At 44.4% G+C, this 14,411-nt stretch overlaps 1 protein-coding gene across 1 annotated transcript in view; it reads right to left on the bottom strand.

Moving 5' to 3' along the window:
- The window catches only part of LOC124554141 (5'-AMP-activated protein kinase subunit gamma-1), a 619,663-nt gene that overhangs the window by 140,611 nt on the left and 464,641 nt on the right, over positions 1-14,411 (bottom strand). The window lies entirely within an intron of this gene.

Genomic DNA, 14,411 nt, shown 5'->3' with positions numbered 1-14,411 from the left:
CGTAAGAGCTCTATCGCAGAAGACCCAAAACCTTAATTGTGTTCAGTATTACAAGTTTCGGATTACTCACAGTATGAGTATAGTGCGGGTAATCTGCACTCCCTTTTAAGGAAAAGCTAGTTTTTCTCATATCTCAACGTTTATGACGTTATATCACTCAACTCTATGACGTACACTGCAGCTAAATTCTGAGGTATGCGTAGATAATGCCTGCAAAAGGTCTTGCGAATAGAGTTGGTGGTACAGAAGTAATAACTGAAACGTTATCCACGATGCTGCAAATGCACTACATGAACGGCGAATATGTATTAAGTCATCGAGTTTTTTCTGTTCATTATTTTGTGGTGAGTGTCAGCGAAAGAGAGTTTCGAAAAAGTTTTAAATTACGTCTTCAGCACGTCGAAAGCATTCGTATGGAATGCAGCTGTGTACGGAAGTGAAACGTGGACGATGAAGAGTTTAGACAATAATAGACCAGAAGCTTTTGAAATGTGGTGCTACAGAAGAATACTGAAGATTAGGTGCATAGATCACGTTAAATAATGAAGAGGTAGTGAAGAGAATTGGGGTGACAAAAAAATTGTGGCACAACTTGACCAAAACAAGGGATCCGTTGATATGACAAATTCTGAGAGATCAAAGCATCAGCGATTTAGTACTGGAGGGAAGCGTGGGTGGCAAAAATCGTATAGCGGGACCAAGAGATGACTGCACTAAGCAGATTCAGAAGGATGTAGGTTGCAGTAGGCACTGGGAGATGAAGGAGCTTGCACAGGATAGGGTAGCATGGAGAGCTGCATCAAACCAGTCTCAGGACTGAAGACCACAACAACAACAACAACAACGACAACAACAACGAGCATTGGCAGGACGTTGCTACGTAAGGTATGGAACGATCTCGATTGTCGCTTGGACGTATGACCCGGAGGGGGGGCGGGGGGGGGGGGGCGTGCGGCACTCCTAGAACATTTATGGAAGGCACAACGCAAACTTGTGGAGTTTACAGTTCTAGTCATACGTCAATCATACTTGTACACGTAACACTTTGGAAAGTATACACAGCTCTGAAAGCGGATGCATCGTTTGTGGCCGGCCTGTACTAGGAGTGGAGACGGTGCGTTTCGGACATCAGCACGTCTTCAGTTACGAGAGTAGGGAGATACGTCGCCAGTGGAGCTGGTGCACTGGAACTGCCGCGGACACACAAGGCACGCACGCACACACACACACGGAGAAAGAGACGCCACGTACTGCTGGTAGGTTCACGCGCGACACGCGGCGTCGACGTTCGCGTCGTCGCGGCCACACCGCAGGCCCGCCGGACACTGCCCGGTGGCGAAACCGCTCGCTCGGCGGAACGCTACCCCTCCCCCTCCCCCCCCCCCCCCCCCGTACCTTCCCCTTCATTCCAGAACAGGCTGGCCAACCCCTCTGCTGGGCCAGGTGCTAAGTGCACGGTTCCGTCGGGAGGGCTATTTGCGTGCGGCCGCACCAGATGGTTGGTTCGGCGCCAGCAGCGTCCATCCGTCACTGCGGGAACTCCCCTCCCACACGGCTGCCAACTGCTAAGATTAGAAGCGGCGCCGGAGTTGAGGCAACAAACAAAGCAAGGCCGAGGTCGCGACCGCGCCTTCCGATGGCAGACAACAACCTGCCCGCCAGAGAGACAAACCCAGGACACCGCGCCGTGTGTGTTTTCATCTACATCGGCTGATCCTACCGTGATCCAGCCGGCACCACCCCTTCAGTGATGAGGGGTTGGGACACTCGTCAGGACGGTCTACACCAAGCAGGTGGCGCACTGCAGTTCAGTACTGCTGTTGTAAACACGTGGCAAACGCCAAAAGGCGTGCAAAAGAAACGGACACTTTAATTTCTTCTGTTTACGCCGAAGAAGTAGGGCCGCTGTTCAATCACGGATACGACATAGTCACATCACTGCCGTCACACAGGAGTGCAAAACGATCGCTGCAACGCATCAGGCAAAAAAGCGTGTTATCTACACGAGATCCGAGCGATGCTGCAGGGATATTTCTGCAAGAACATCATTTGCTGATGAATGATGTGAGCAAATTTTTACTTGCAGATGACGACAAATAGGATATTGGTGTTCGCCAGCGAAAGGGGAAAATCCTGTTTAACGGACTGCAATTCGTCCTTAGTCGATGGAACGTTCAATAGCTCCAGCAAGCAGTTTGGACAGTTATTTACTGTTCGTGCCGATATTTCTAGTTCCTGAGGAGGTAACAAACACAGTTCCAACCGTGTACGCCTTGCTACCCAATAAAAAGCGAGAAACGTACGATCGCCTATTCACAGCTGTTAAGAGCAACATACCTGGATGGAATCCTATACCTATCACGATGGATTTTGAAACTTCAATGATCCAATCAGTAACACGTTTGTTTCCTGATGCAAATGCTAATGGCTGCAACTACCATTTCAACCAGTGCTTGAGTCCACAGCTCGTGGTCGTGCGGTAGCGTTCTCGCTTCCGGCGCCCGGGTTCCATTCCCGGCGGGGTCAGAGGGATTTTCTCTGCCTCGTGATGACTTGGTGTTGTGTGGTGTCCTTAGGTTAGTTAGGTTTAAGTAGTTCTAAGTTCTAGGGGACTGATGATCTCAGAAGCAAAGTCCCATAGTGCTCAGAGCCATTTGAACCATTTTGAACCAGTGCTTGTGGAGGCAAGTGCAGAATTGCAGCCTTGTTGCTGCCTAGAAGGAAAACGAAGAAATTCGTTTTCACATACGATTGTCTTCCCCTTTGGCTCACATTCTCCTGGACATGTCAGACGATGGGTGGCTATGCATTCAGGAGAGCACGCCAGATAATGAAAAACTGCAAGATTTTTACGACTAATTTGTTGAACAATGGCTGGATGACGAAGATGTGCCAAGAGATATATGGAACTGCCCAGGAAGGCATTACCGCACCGACAATGTTTCAGAAGGATGGAATCGGAGGATAAATACATTAATTTCGAAGGTTGATCCAAATTTTTAGTCCTTGGTAAAAATTCTCAGCGAGGACGAAGAATATCATGGGCGCCAATTTGACCGACTAGTTTTAAATAAAGGTCGGAAAAGAAGAAAGAAGTCTGCAAGTAAGATAGATGAGATAGTTTGTAAGGCCCTTACAAGACTCCAAGTTGACGGCAATATAAAATCATTTCTTACTTAATTGGCCTATGCACAGAAATTACAATGGAAAGGAAATGGCTGAAGCTACAGCAACACTTGTAAATATTGAAAATGGGTTGAGTTCACGCCGATCGCCCTATTGTAAAAATTGTAGATAAATAATCATCCTGTAAATATTGTAAATAAATATAACACGGGACGAAGAGAGACCACCTCCTCGTGGTGTTCCCTGGAAACGAGACAAAGTCGGCTAAATGTCTCTTGCAAATTGTAGAGGATTGACTAATTAGGTCTGAAAAGTCATAGCTTTTTTTTACAATCACAATCAGCAGTATTGTGTAGAGAATTTTAGAAACAGTATCTGTTTGACTGTACGATGAATACATCTTGTTTGAATACATAAATTGCATTCCTTAATGCTAATTGCTAGCAGGACTGTCATTAGACCTCAGTACACTTCCCTGCGTGGCACGGGAAAATTCAGGTTTATTTCGAAAGAATTGAAGCAAAAAGTTTCTATCGAGAACCAAATTCTCTAGTTGGCTCCTCTTAACGTATGGTAAAAGGTTGCCACTCCTATCATATCAGACTTTAGGTGAGGGGTTGAAAGATGGGAAAACATTTTCGGATTCTATAGTTTCTGTAAAATACATCGTTAAGTATGGGATTGAGCGAAAATTATGCCCCATGTAAGATTAATGAGAACAAAAATTCCAATGAAAAAGGTCTTACGCGTAACTGTACTGCAACTAATGGTTGACACGATATCGTGGGGGCAAAATCAGCTCCGATTTCTAATTTGGCTAAGGCCACTCTTCCTTGCCGAAAAAAATTCTGAAATAATGTAGCCTGGCTGCAGTGGGGGAGTGAGAATGTCCCTCGGCAGCTGCCCGGGCCGGCACAAAGCCGAACGCTCAGCATCCCAGATTTCTCACAAGTGTCGCCACATTCCAGTTTCTCACAAGTGTCGCCACATTCCAGTTTCTCACAAGTGTCGCCACATTCCAGTTTCTCACAAGTGTCGCCACATTCCAGTTTCTCACAAGTGTCGCCACATTCCAGTTTCTCACAAGTGTCGCCACATTCCAGTTTCTCACAAGTGTCGCCACATTCCAGTTTCTCACAAGTGTCGCTTCTCACAACTGTCTACAACTCCAGTGATAAACCGTGCCATCTGTTTAGTTTCCACTGTCAGCCTAAAAAGGAGGAGTAATTAATCATCATCATCATCATCATATAAGACTGATTATGTCTTTCAGAGTTCAGTCTGGAGCATAGTCCCCCTTATAAAATTCCTCCATGATCCCCTATTCAGTGCTGACATTGGTGCCTCTTCTGATGTTAAGTCTATTACTTCAAAATCATTCTTAACCGAATCCAGGTACCTTCTCCTCGGTCTGCCCCGACTCCTCCTACCCTCTACTGTTGAACCCGTGAGTCTCTCGGGTAACCTTGATTCTCTCATGCGTGTAACATGACCCCCCCATCTGAGCCTGTTCGCCCTGACTGCTACATCTATAGAGTTCATTCACAGTTTTTCTTTGATTTCCTCATTGTGGACACCCTCAACTCGTGAATAATGTTGAAATTACTTCTGCCATCAGATCTGCAGCATTTTTTTTTTTGTCATCAGTCTACTGACTGGTTTGATGCGGCCCGCCACGAATTCCTTTCCTGTGCTAACCTCTTCATCTCAGAGTAGCACTTGCAACCTACGTCCTCTATTACTTGCTTGACGTATTCCAATCTCTGTCTTCCTCTACAGTTTTTGCCCTCTACAGCTCCCTCTAGTACCATGAAAGTCATTCCCTCACGTCATAGCAGATGTCCTATCATCCTGTCCCTTCTCCTTATCAGTGTTTTCCACATATTCCTTTCCTCTCCGATTGTGCGTAGAACCTCCTCAATTCCTTACCCTATCAGTCCACCTAATTTTCAACATTCGTCTATAGCACCACATCTCAAATGCTTCGATTCTCTTTTCTTCCGGTTTTCCCACAGTCCATGTTTCACTACCATACAATGCTGTACTCCAGACGTACATCCTCACACATTTCTTCCTCAAATTAAGGCCGGTATTTGATATTAGTAGACTTCTCTTGGCCAGAAATGCCTTTCTTGCCATAGCGAGTCTGCTTTTGATGTCCTCCTTGCTCCGTCCGTCATTGGTTATTTTACTGCCTAGGTAGCAGAATTCCTTAACTTCATTGACTTCGTGACCATCAATCCTGATACGTTTCTCGCTGTTCTCATTTCTACTACTTCTCATTACCTTCGTCTTTCTCCGATTTACTCTGCAGCATGTTTCAAACTAATTCGTCCTACAAGTGATGTAAAAACCGTCTCGCATCAACCACTTGGCAGTGCTACGCCTCCTTTCCTACAGGGCTGTGATTCTTTGCTGCATTTTATTATTGTCCGCCATCAGCGAAGACGTCAATTGAGTATATACACTGAATCGCAGAAGAAACTGGTATAGGCACGCGTATTCAAATACGGAGATATGTAAACAGGCAGAATCATGGAACCACTTCTAGACAGTTTCCAACAGAGCAAAGATGTGCTAGAGGTGACAGCCTACGCAGATGACCTCTTCCGCTGGCTGGCGGCCAGAGCCGCGAAGACATAGAACCAAAAATAGAAAGAGCTATGGCAAAATTGCAACTACGGTGCAGTAATACTGAAATGTCAGTTTCGCCAACCAAATCAACATACCTACTGATGGAAGGACGGGTAGCAAGAAACCCTACAGTGAGAATTGGTGGTTCGCCAGTTCTCAGTCGACATGAGACTCGCTAATTGGGAGTTGTTGTTGTTGTTGTCGTCTTCAGTCCTGAGACTGGTTTGATGCTCCATGCTACCCTAACCTGTGCAGGCTTCTTCAACTCCCAGTACTTACTGCAACCTACATCCTTCTGAATCTGCTTAGTGTGTTCATCTCTTGGTCTCCCTCTACGATTTTTACCCTCCACGCTGCCCTCCAATACTGAATTGGTGATCCCTTGATGCCTCAAAACATGTCCTGCCAACCGATCCTTTCTTCTAATCAAGTAGTGCCACAAACTTCTCTTCTCCCCAATCCTATTCAGTACCTCCTCATTAGTTATGTGATCTACCCATCTAATCTTCAGCATTCTTCTGTAGCACCACATTTCGAAAGCTTCTATTCTATTCTCTTCTTGTCCAAACTATTTATCGTCCACGTTTCACTTCCATACATGCCTACACTCCATACAAATACTTTCAGAAACGACTTCCTGACATTTAAATCTATACTCGATGTTAACAAATTTCTCTTCTTCAGAAACGCTTTCCTTGCCATTGCCAGTCTACATTTTATATCCTCTCTACTTCGACCATCATCAGTTATTTTGCTCCCCAAATAGCAGAACTCCTTTACTTCTGTAAGTGTCTCATTTCCTAATCTAATTCCCTCAGCATCACCCGACTTAATTCGACTACATTCCATTATCCTCGTTTTACTTTTGTTGATGTTCATCTTATCGTCGATGAAAGGTGGAACTTCGGACGGCACATTGAGTCTGTAACCCAAAGAGCACTAGAAGCACTCAATAACCTCATCTCCATAGGACACAAAAGATTTCACCTTCCACCCCACCCAGTGTGCGATTTGTGCTTTTACCAGTGGGGGGATGTCTTAGGGGGTTAGTATAATTATATATGTTACTAGCTTGGACCGTGGCCTTACACATGGTTAAACAGCTATTTATAAATAGATGTTAATGCCGAAACTCACTATTGACGCGTATGCACTATCAGAAAAGCCATCCCTTTAAAAGTACATTATAGGTAAAGCTTATTTACAAAATCATCTACATACAGGTATACGAGGATAATTCAAAAAGTAAAGGCACATTTGTGAAAAGCTGTACTCATCCTGATCATAGAGAACTGAAACATGCGATATTTTTCTACGTAACCTCCCTGCAGTTCAATGCAGTTTTCCCGACGTTTTACGATTTTTTTTTATTTCATCAGATAATACGTTTATCGGTTCCATCTGTAACCAATTTTGCACCGCAGCAATGGCGTCTCCATCACTTTCAAACCTTCTCCCCTGTAGTGCTTCCGTTAAGGGTCCAAACATTTGAAAATCGCTTGGAGCCAGGTCTGGACTGTATGGTGGACGTTCCAGCACCTGGAATCTCAACTCCTTTATTGCGTCGGCCGTCCGTTTGGCAGAATGTGGGCGAGCGTTATCTTGGTGCAGGATGACACCTCTTCACAGTTTCCCACGACGTTTGGATCTGATTGCAGGTTTTACTTTCGTACGCAACACATCACGTCCACCATACAATACAGAGCTGGCTCTGAAGCCTCGTTTACACTGGGGCGACGTCCGGCAACATTGTGGCTTGCTACGGAAATGTGGCGGGCGTCTTCTTGTCATTTGGTTCTAAATGTTTTGAATTGCTTAACTACTACGTAACACTTTTTTCAAAATTAATAAGCAAACATATTAACAGTATTAATAGTAAACTTTCAGTGTTCGGCTCCACAAATTTAAATTATATGTAAAGTTTTACTCCAGTGCTTGGGAAATAAACATGCCAGGTTGGGATGCATAAACTAAAAGCAGAGGAGGGGATGGTCTGATGCAGAGGGGGGGGGGGGAAATCCCCCCATCCCCCCCTGCAAATCGCACACTGACCCCACCTAATAAAATTATACCATAACAGCATACTAACTTCAACAGTGGGCTACGGATCGGGAGTCTTGTCTCACAGCCTCACAACGGTGGTGCCTGCCATGACAGAGAGAAGAGTACAGAGGAAGATGCTGTCAAGATCCGAAGGGGCTTACAGAACACCTCCAGGAAGTGCCCTATTAGTGATAATGGGGCTCTGTCCTCTAGATATTAAAATACGGGAACAAGCAGCATGGTACTGGTCTAAGAAAGGGAACGACATGAAAATAGGGAACATACTGGGAGTTTTGGCTAGGGACAAAGCAGAAATACGAAGAAGGCTTGAGGACTTATGGCAGGGATATTGGTAAATTGAGCAATCTGGCAGAAATACCTCCTGATTCTTGCCAAATGTTACAGAAAGGTTAGGCACGAGGTATTTCGAACCAACCCGGGGTCTAATTCATTGTCTCACTGGTCATGGGCCCTACCCGACATACCTATGTCGGTTTGGGTTTGGCGCTTCGGAGGGTACTCCCGACCATGTGGTTTATAAGTGCCCCCTTTTCGAAGATGTAGCAGTTACACTTACACAACAACTTCCAAACAGTAACACATACGATCTACTAAGACACGAGGAGACTTTCGAAACTCTCAACAACTTGGCAAATGAGGCATCACGAAAAGTTCTGACTGCATATCTGAGGGACTTTGCCGGCCGGTGTGGCCGAGCGGTTCTAGGCGCTTCAGTCTGGAGCCGCGCTACCGCCACGGTTGCAGGTTCGAATCCTGCCTCGGGCATGGATGTGTGTGATGTCCTTAGGTTAGTTAGGTTTCAGTAGTTCTAACAAGGGAACCTCCCCATCGCATAGTTTTAAGTTGGCACAGTGGATAGGCCTTGAAAAACTGAACACAGATCAACCGAGAAAACAAGAAGAGGCTGTGTGGAACTATGAAAAAATATAAGCAAAATATACAAACTGAGTAGTCCATGCGGAAGATAGGGAACGTGGTCCCATGGTTAGCGTAGGCAGTTGCGGAACGAGAGGTCCTTGGTTCAAGTCTTCCCTCGAGTGAAAAGTTTAATTTCTTTATTTTCGCAAAGTTATGATCTGTCCGTTCGTTCATTGACGTCTCTGTTCAATGTAATAAGTTTAGTGTCTGTGTTTTGCGACCGCACCGCAAAACCGTGCGATTAGTAGACGAAAGGACGTGCCTCTCCAACGGGGAAGCGAAAACATTTGATCGGAAGGTCATAGGTCAACCGATTCCTCCATAGGAAAACACGTCTGATAGATTCTATACGACACTGGTGACTGCATGTGCGTCACGTGACAGGAATATGTTGTCGACCCACCTAACTTGTACACTTGGCGAATGGGTAAAAAGATTCTTCTAACTTGCCCGATTTAGGTTTTCTTGTGGATGTGATAATCCCTCCCAAAAAAGTGATGAAAACATAAGTGTGTGTCACATAAACTGCAGAAAATGAATGCAACAGTTTCACAGTCGCACAGTTTTCCCTGTGCTCTGTCAAAACGTCTAACGTTTTCAAATTTTTCCGTGTGTAGACTGTCAAATCCTGCATATGTCCAAGCAAATCTGAACATGTCCTGGAATTTTGGACAGCGAAGTTGATTATGTGTGAGTACCTGAACTTTGATAATTGTCTCAAAATAAAAAATAAAACTTTTCGCTCAAGGGAAGACTTGAACCAAGGACCTTTCGCTCCGCATCTGCTCACGCTAACCACGGGACCACGGCGCTACTAAGCCCAGAACATTCTTGATGTTGCTTATCTTTCGCATGGACTACTCAGTTTGTATATTTTAATTATTTTTTTCATAGTTCCACACAACTTCTTCATGTTTTCTCGATTGATCTGTGTTCAGTTTTTCAAGGCTTATCCACTGTGTCAACTTATAACTAAATCTGAGGGGGGTGCGATGGGGAGGTTCCCTTGTAAGTTCTAGGGGACTGATGACCTCAGATGTGAAGTCCCATAGTGCTCAGAGCCATTTGATTTTTTTAGGGACTTTCGCGATTAGAACCGACTACAGAATGTGTCCTAGTACCCTAATCCTGTACGGCCTGAGCTTGGACAGGTCGACTCGTAACTTGGAATCCGCCACGAGCAGGGCTAGGGGGACTGGGGTACACCGACTTCACGATTATGACAGCACCGGATTTGACGCAGGTTAGTAGAAGTAGATACTAAATTAGGAACCTGCAGCGACTAGTAGTCTTGGCCTGTGTCAGGGTCAGGGTCACGCTCATCGGAATTAACTCGACGAGGACGGCCTTGTAGTAGGTTTATATCTATACTGACACATCTGTAACGCTGCAGTAAGTTACGAATTAACAAGTAGGTAGGAAAACTAACAACTAGGTAGTCGTGTGTAGATTGACAATCTTCATATGCCTATTAACATGTACTGTGTCACACTGTGTGTAGCTTACAAATTAATAAAAAAAACATTGTAGTAACTGTAATAGCTGCTGATAACACACAATATTATATTAACATTAGGACCCACTAATGACTAAGGTGGTGGGTTAATTTGTGTAACGATTATTGTTGTTATTGAAATTAAAAAAAAATCCAGGCAGCATACGGAGCTGCGGTCGGCAACGCGTGTATAAGACAACAAGTGTCTGGGAGCAGTTGTTAGATCGGTTACTGGCTGCTACAACGGCAGGTGATCAAGGTTTAAGTGAGTTTGAACTTCGTATTATAGTCGGCGCAGGAGCAATGCGACACTGCGTCTCCGAGGTAGCGATGAAGTGGGGATTTTCACTTCACGAGTGTACCGTGAAGACCAGGAATCGAAGAGATTTGAAGTTTTGCCGGATTCCTGATATTCACGGTACATTCGTGAAATGGTCGCACGGGAAAATCCGCACTCCATCGCTACCTCGGAGCTGCAGTGTCGCATTGCTCCTGCGCCGACTATAATACGAAGTTCAAACTCAGTTGAATCTTGGTAACCCGCCACTGTAGCAGCAGTAACTGATCTAACAACTGCGCCAGTCACTTGTTGTCTTGTATAGGCGTTTCCGGCCGCAGAGCCGTATTCAGCCTGTTTACGTATCTCTGCGTTTGAATAAGCATGTCTATACCAGCTTCTTTGGCGCTTCAGTGTGTGTATTCGTCTATTTTCTCGTACACCCTCTCTCCCCCCCCCCCCCCCTTAATCAGCTCTCACACGTGACGTATTTCTCACCTCGAAACACGCCACACGTGTTTTCCGCCACGGTTGCCGCACGCTCAGAAACGACCCTATATGCGTCGACACCATCACGCATGGAGCAAGTTATCGGAGCTAATGGCGGATCCTGCGCCTACTAGGCAACAGGACACATGCTGAACCGAGGTGACAAATGCTAATCATCTCTGCAGAACGTACTAATGTACATGTCCTCGTGAATATGAACGTCCTATATTTGCTCAAGCTATTTCGTTTTATTCTGGCCATTAGTGTATTTAGTACACGGGACAGCAGATAAATTCACTACACCTGATGCAACTGCTCTTACACTGCGTCTCCTGTGGATTACAACATGCCACAATGTTAAAAAATATATCGGCTCAACCACTTGTTTATAGTGTAAAACACTAAGATTGACGCGTTTCGGAAGTCAAGCTTCCATCATCAGAATAACAAAAAGTAAAAGAACCTCTTAAAACTCACTAAAATGGAACATGCACCAAGCACAATAAAATTGATAATAAAATTAAAACATTGTCGCTACTTCCCTTGTTGCAGCCGTGTCTTCCAAGGTGCATCTCCACATAGTCGTCGAAACATAAAAAACTCTAAAATGGTGTCGCCTATGGTGTTTAACCTTTAACCACATGGCTCTCTCCTCTATCGTCGTAAACCGCCCGAGCGTCTTCGTTGATACCACACACACCACGTAGCCAAACACGACACTGAAACGCGAGTGAGCTCACGCGCAAGTAAACAAGGAAGTCACAGAGGTGTCTATACAAACGGATAACGCATACATGTTCCAAGGACCTCATGAAATGATGGTATGCTTGGTGCATGTTCCATTTTAGCGAGTCTTAACAGGTTCTTTTACTTTTTATTATTCTGATGATGGAAGCTTGACTTCCGAAACGCGTCAATCTTAGTGTTTTACACTATAAACAAGTGGTTGCGCCGATATATTTTTTAACATTGATATTCACAACCACGACCTCTCATCCAGTATGGATAAAATCAAAACATGCCACAATGCTCGAAAACGAACACGTGTCGAAACTGCAATCGCAATAAATAATGTTTTAACAGCCAAAACCGGTTCAAAAAAATGGCTCTGAGCACAATGGGGCTTATCATCTGAGGTCGTCAGTCCCCTAGAACTTAGAGCTACTTAAACCTAACTAACCTAAGGACATCACACACATCCACGCCCGAGGCTGGATTCGAACCTGCGACCGTAGCGGTCGTGCGGTTTCGGACTGAAGCGCCTAGAACCGCTCCGCCACACCATCCGGCAGCTGCGAAGTAGCTTGTACACATCAATGAGAGTTACAAGTCGCAATAACTTGATGTTATTGTTGTTGTTTTGGTCTTCAGTCCTGAGACTGGTTTGATGCAGCTCTCCATGTTACCCTATCCTGTGCAAGCTTCTTCATCTCCCAGTACCTACTGCAGCCTACATCCTTCTGAATCTGCTTAGTGTATTCATCTCTTGGTCTCCCTCAACGACTTTTACCCTCCACGCTGCCCTCCAGTACTAAATTTCTGATCCCTTGATGCCTCAGAACATGTCCTACCAACCGATCCGTTCTTCTAGTCAAGTTGTGCCACAAACTTCTCTTCTCCCCAATTCTATTCAATACCTCCTCATTAGTTATGTGATCTACCCACCTTATCTTCAGCATTTTTCTGTAGCACCACATTTCGAAAGCTTCTATTCTCTTCTTGTACAAACTATTTATCGTCCACGTTTCACTTCCATACATGGCTACACTCCATACAAATACTTTCAGAAACGACTTCCTGACACTTAAATCTATTCTCGATGTCAACAAATTTCTCTTCTTCAGAAACGCTTTCCTTGCCATTGCCAGTCTACATTTTATATACTCTCTACTTCGACTCCCTAAATAGCGAAACTCCTTTACTACTTTAAGTGTCTCATTTCCTAATCTAATTCCCTCAGCATCACCCGACTTAATTCGACTACATTCCATTATCCTCGTTTTGCTTTTGTTGATCATCTTATATCCCTCTTTCAAGACACTCTGCATTCCGTCCAACTGCTCTTCCAAGTCCTTTGCTGCATCTGACAGAATTACAATGTCATCGGCGAACCTTAATGTTTTTATTTCTTCTCCATGGATTTTAATGCCTACTCCGAATTTTTCTTTTGTTCCCTTTACTGCTTGCTCAAATAAACTGATAATTGACGATATACTGGGATGAGACACGCGACAACTGCATATTTTTTAAAAATATTTATTGGAACTGATGAAGTTGCAAATAGTCACACATGATAACTAGTTTAGACCCCTTACAGGATTTAATTGGTCACCAGTCGTGGGAAGTCACATTCCTTACTAACCTGTGGCAAGGGCGGAAACAAACTTTAGTAGTAGTAGTAGTAGTAGTACTTTTCTTCCTTCAACTTGTGATTCGTACTCAGTTAATTCACCACGCCGTTTGGTTTCGGCAAACCTCGCAACATGTGGTCTACACAAAATCGAAGAACAAACTGTGGCAGATATGCTGGCGCGTTGTAAGATGGGGAATAGCAAGCGTCTACCAAGCGCCACCGCCGGACTAACCGTATAGTGTGTAGTTCAGCATTGCCAAGCTGAGTTCCTGTTTGCTACCGAAAATACAACGGAACTCATCAGCAGCAGAGACATTGGGCTGTAGCTGTGTTCCCATATACTTCGTGGTTATACGTATTTATATATTTTCTGTATTAAAATCCATGGAGAAGCAATAAAAACTTTTGAGGTTCGCGATGACATTGTAATTCTGTCAGAGACAGCAAGGGACTTGGAAGAGCAGTTGAACGGAATGTAGAGTATCTTGAAAGGAGGGTATAAGATGAAAAACAAAACGAAGATAATGGAATGCAGTCGAATTAAGTCGGGTGATGCTGAGGGAATTAGATTAGGAAATGAGACAGTTAAAGTAGTAAAGGAGTTTTGCTATTTGGGGAGCAAAATAACTGATGATGGTCAAAGTAGAGAGGATATAAAATGTAGACTGGCAATGGAAAGGAAAGCTTTTCTGAAGAAGAGAAATTTGTTATCATCGAGTATAGATTTAAGTGTCCGGAGGTCGTTTCTGAAAGTATTTGTATGGAGTGTAGCAAAGTATGGAAGTGAAACGGACGGTAAATAGTTTAGACAAGAAGAGAGTAGAAGGTTTCGAAATGTGGTGCTACATAAGAATGCTGAAGATTAGATGGGTAGATCACGTAACTAATGAGGAGGTATTGAATAGAATTTGGGAGAAGAGGAGTTTGTGGCACAAGTTGACAAGAAGAAGAGATCGGTTGGTAGGACATGTACTGAGGCATCAAGGGATCACCAATTTAGTATTGGAGGGCAGCGTGGAGGGTAAAAATCGTAGAGGGAGACCAAGAGATGAATA

The sequence above is a fragment of the Schistocerca americana genome, chromosome 11, assembly GCF_021461395.2.
Source record: "Schistocerca americana isolate TAMUIC-IGC-003095 chromosome 11, iqSchAmer2.1, whole genome shotgun sequence".
In the NCBI taxonomy this organism is placed as follows: domain Eukaryota; kingdom Metazoa; phylum Arthropoda; class Insecta; order Orthoptera; family Acrididae; genus Schistocerca; species Schistocerca americana.
Note: the sequence above shows the minus strand (reverse complement) of the source record. Positions and strands in the feature narration are given on the sequence as shown.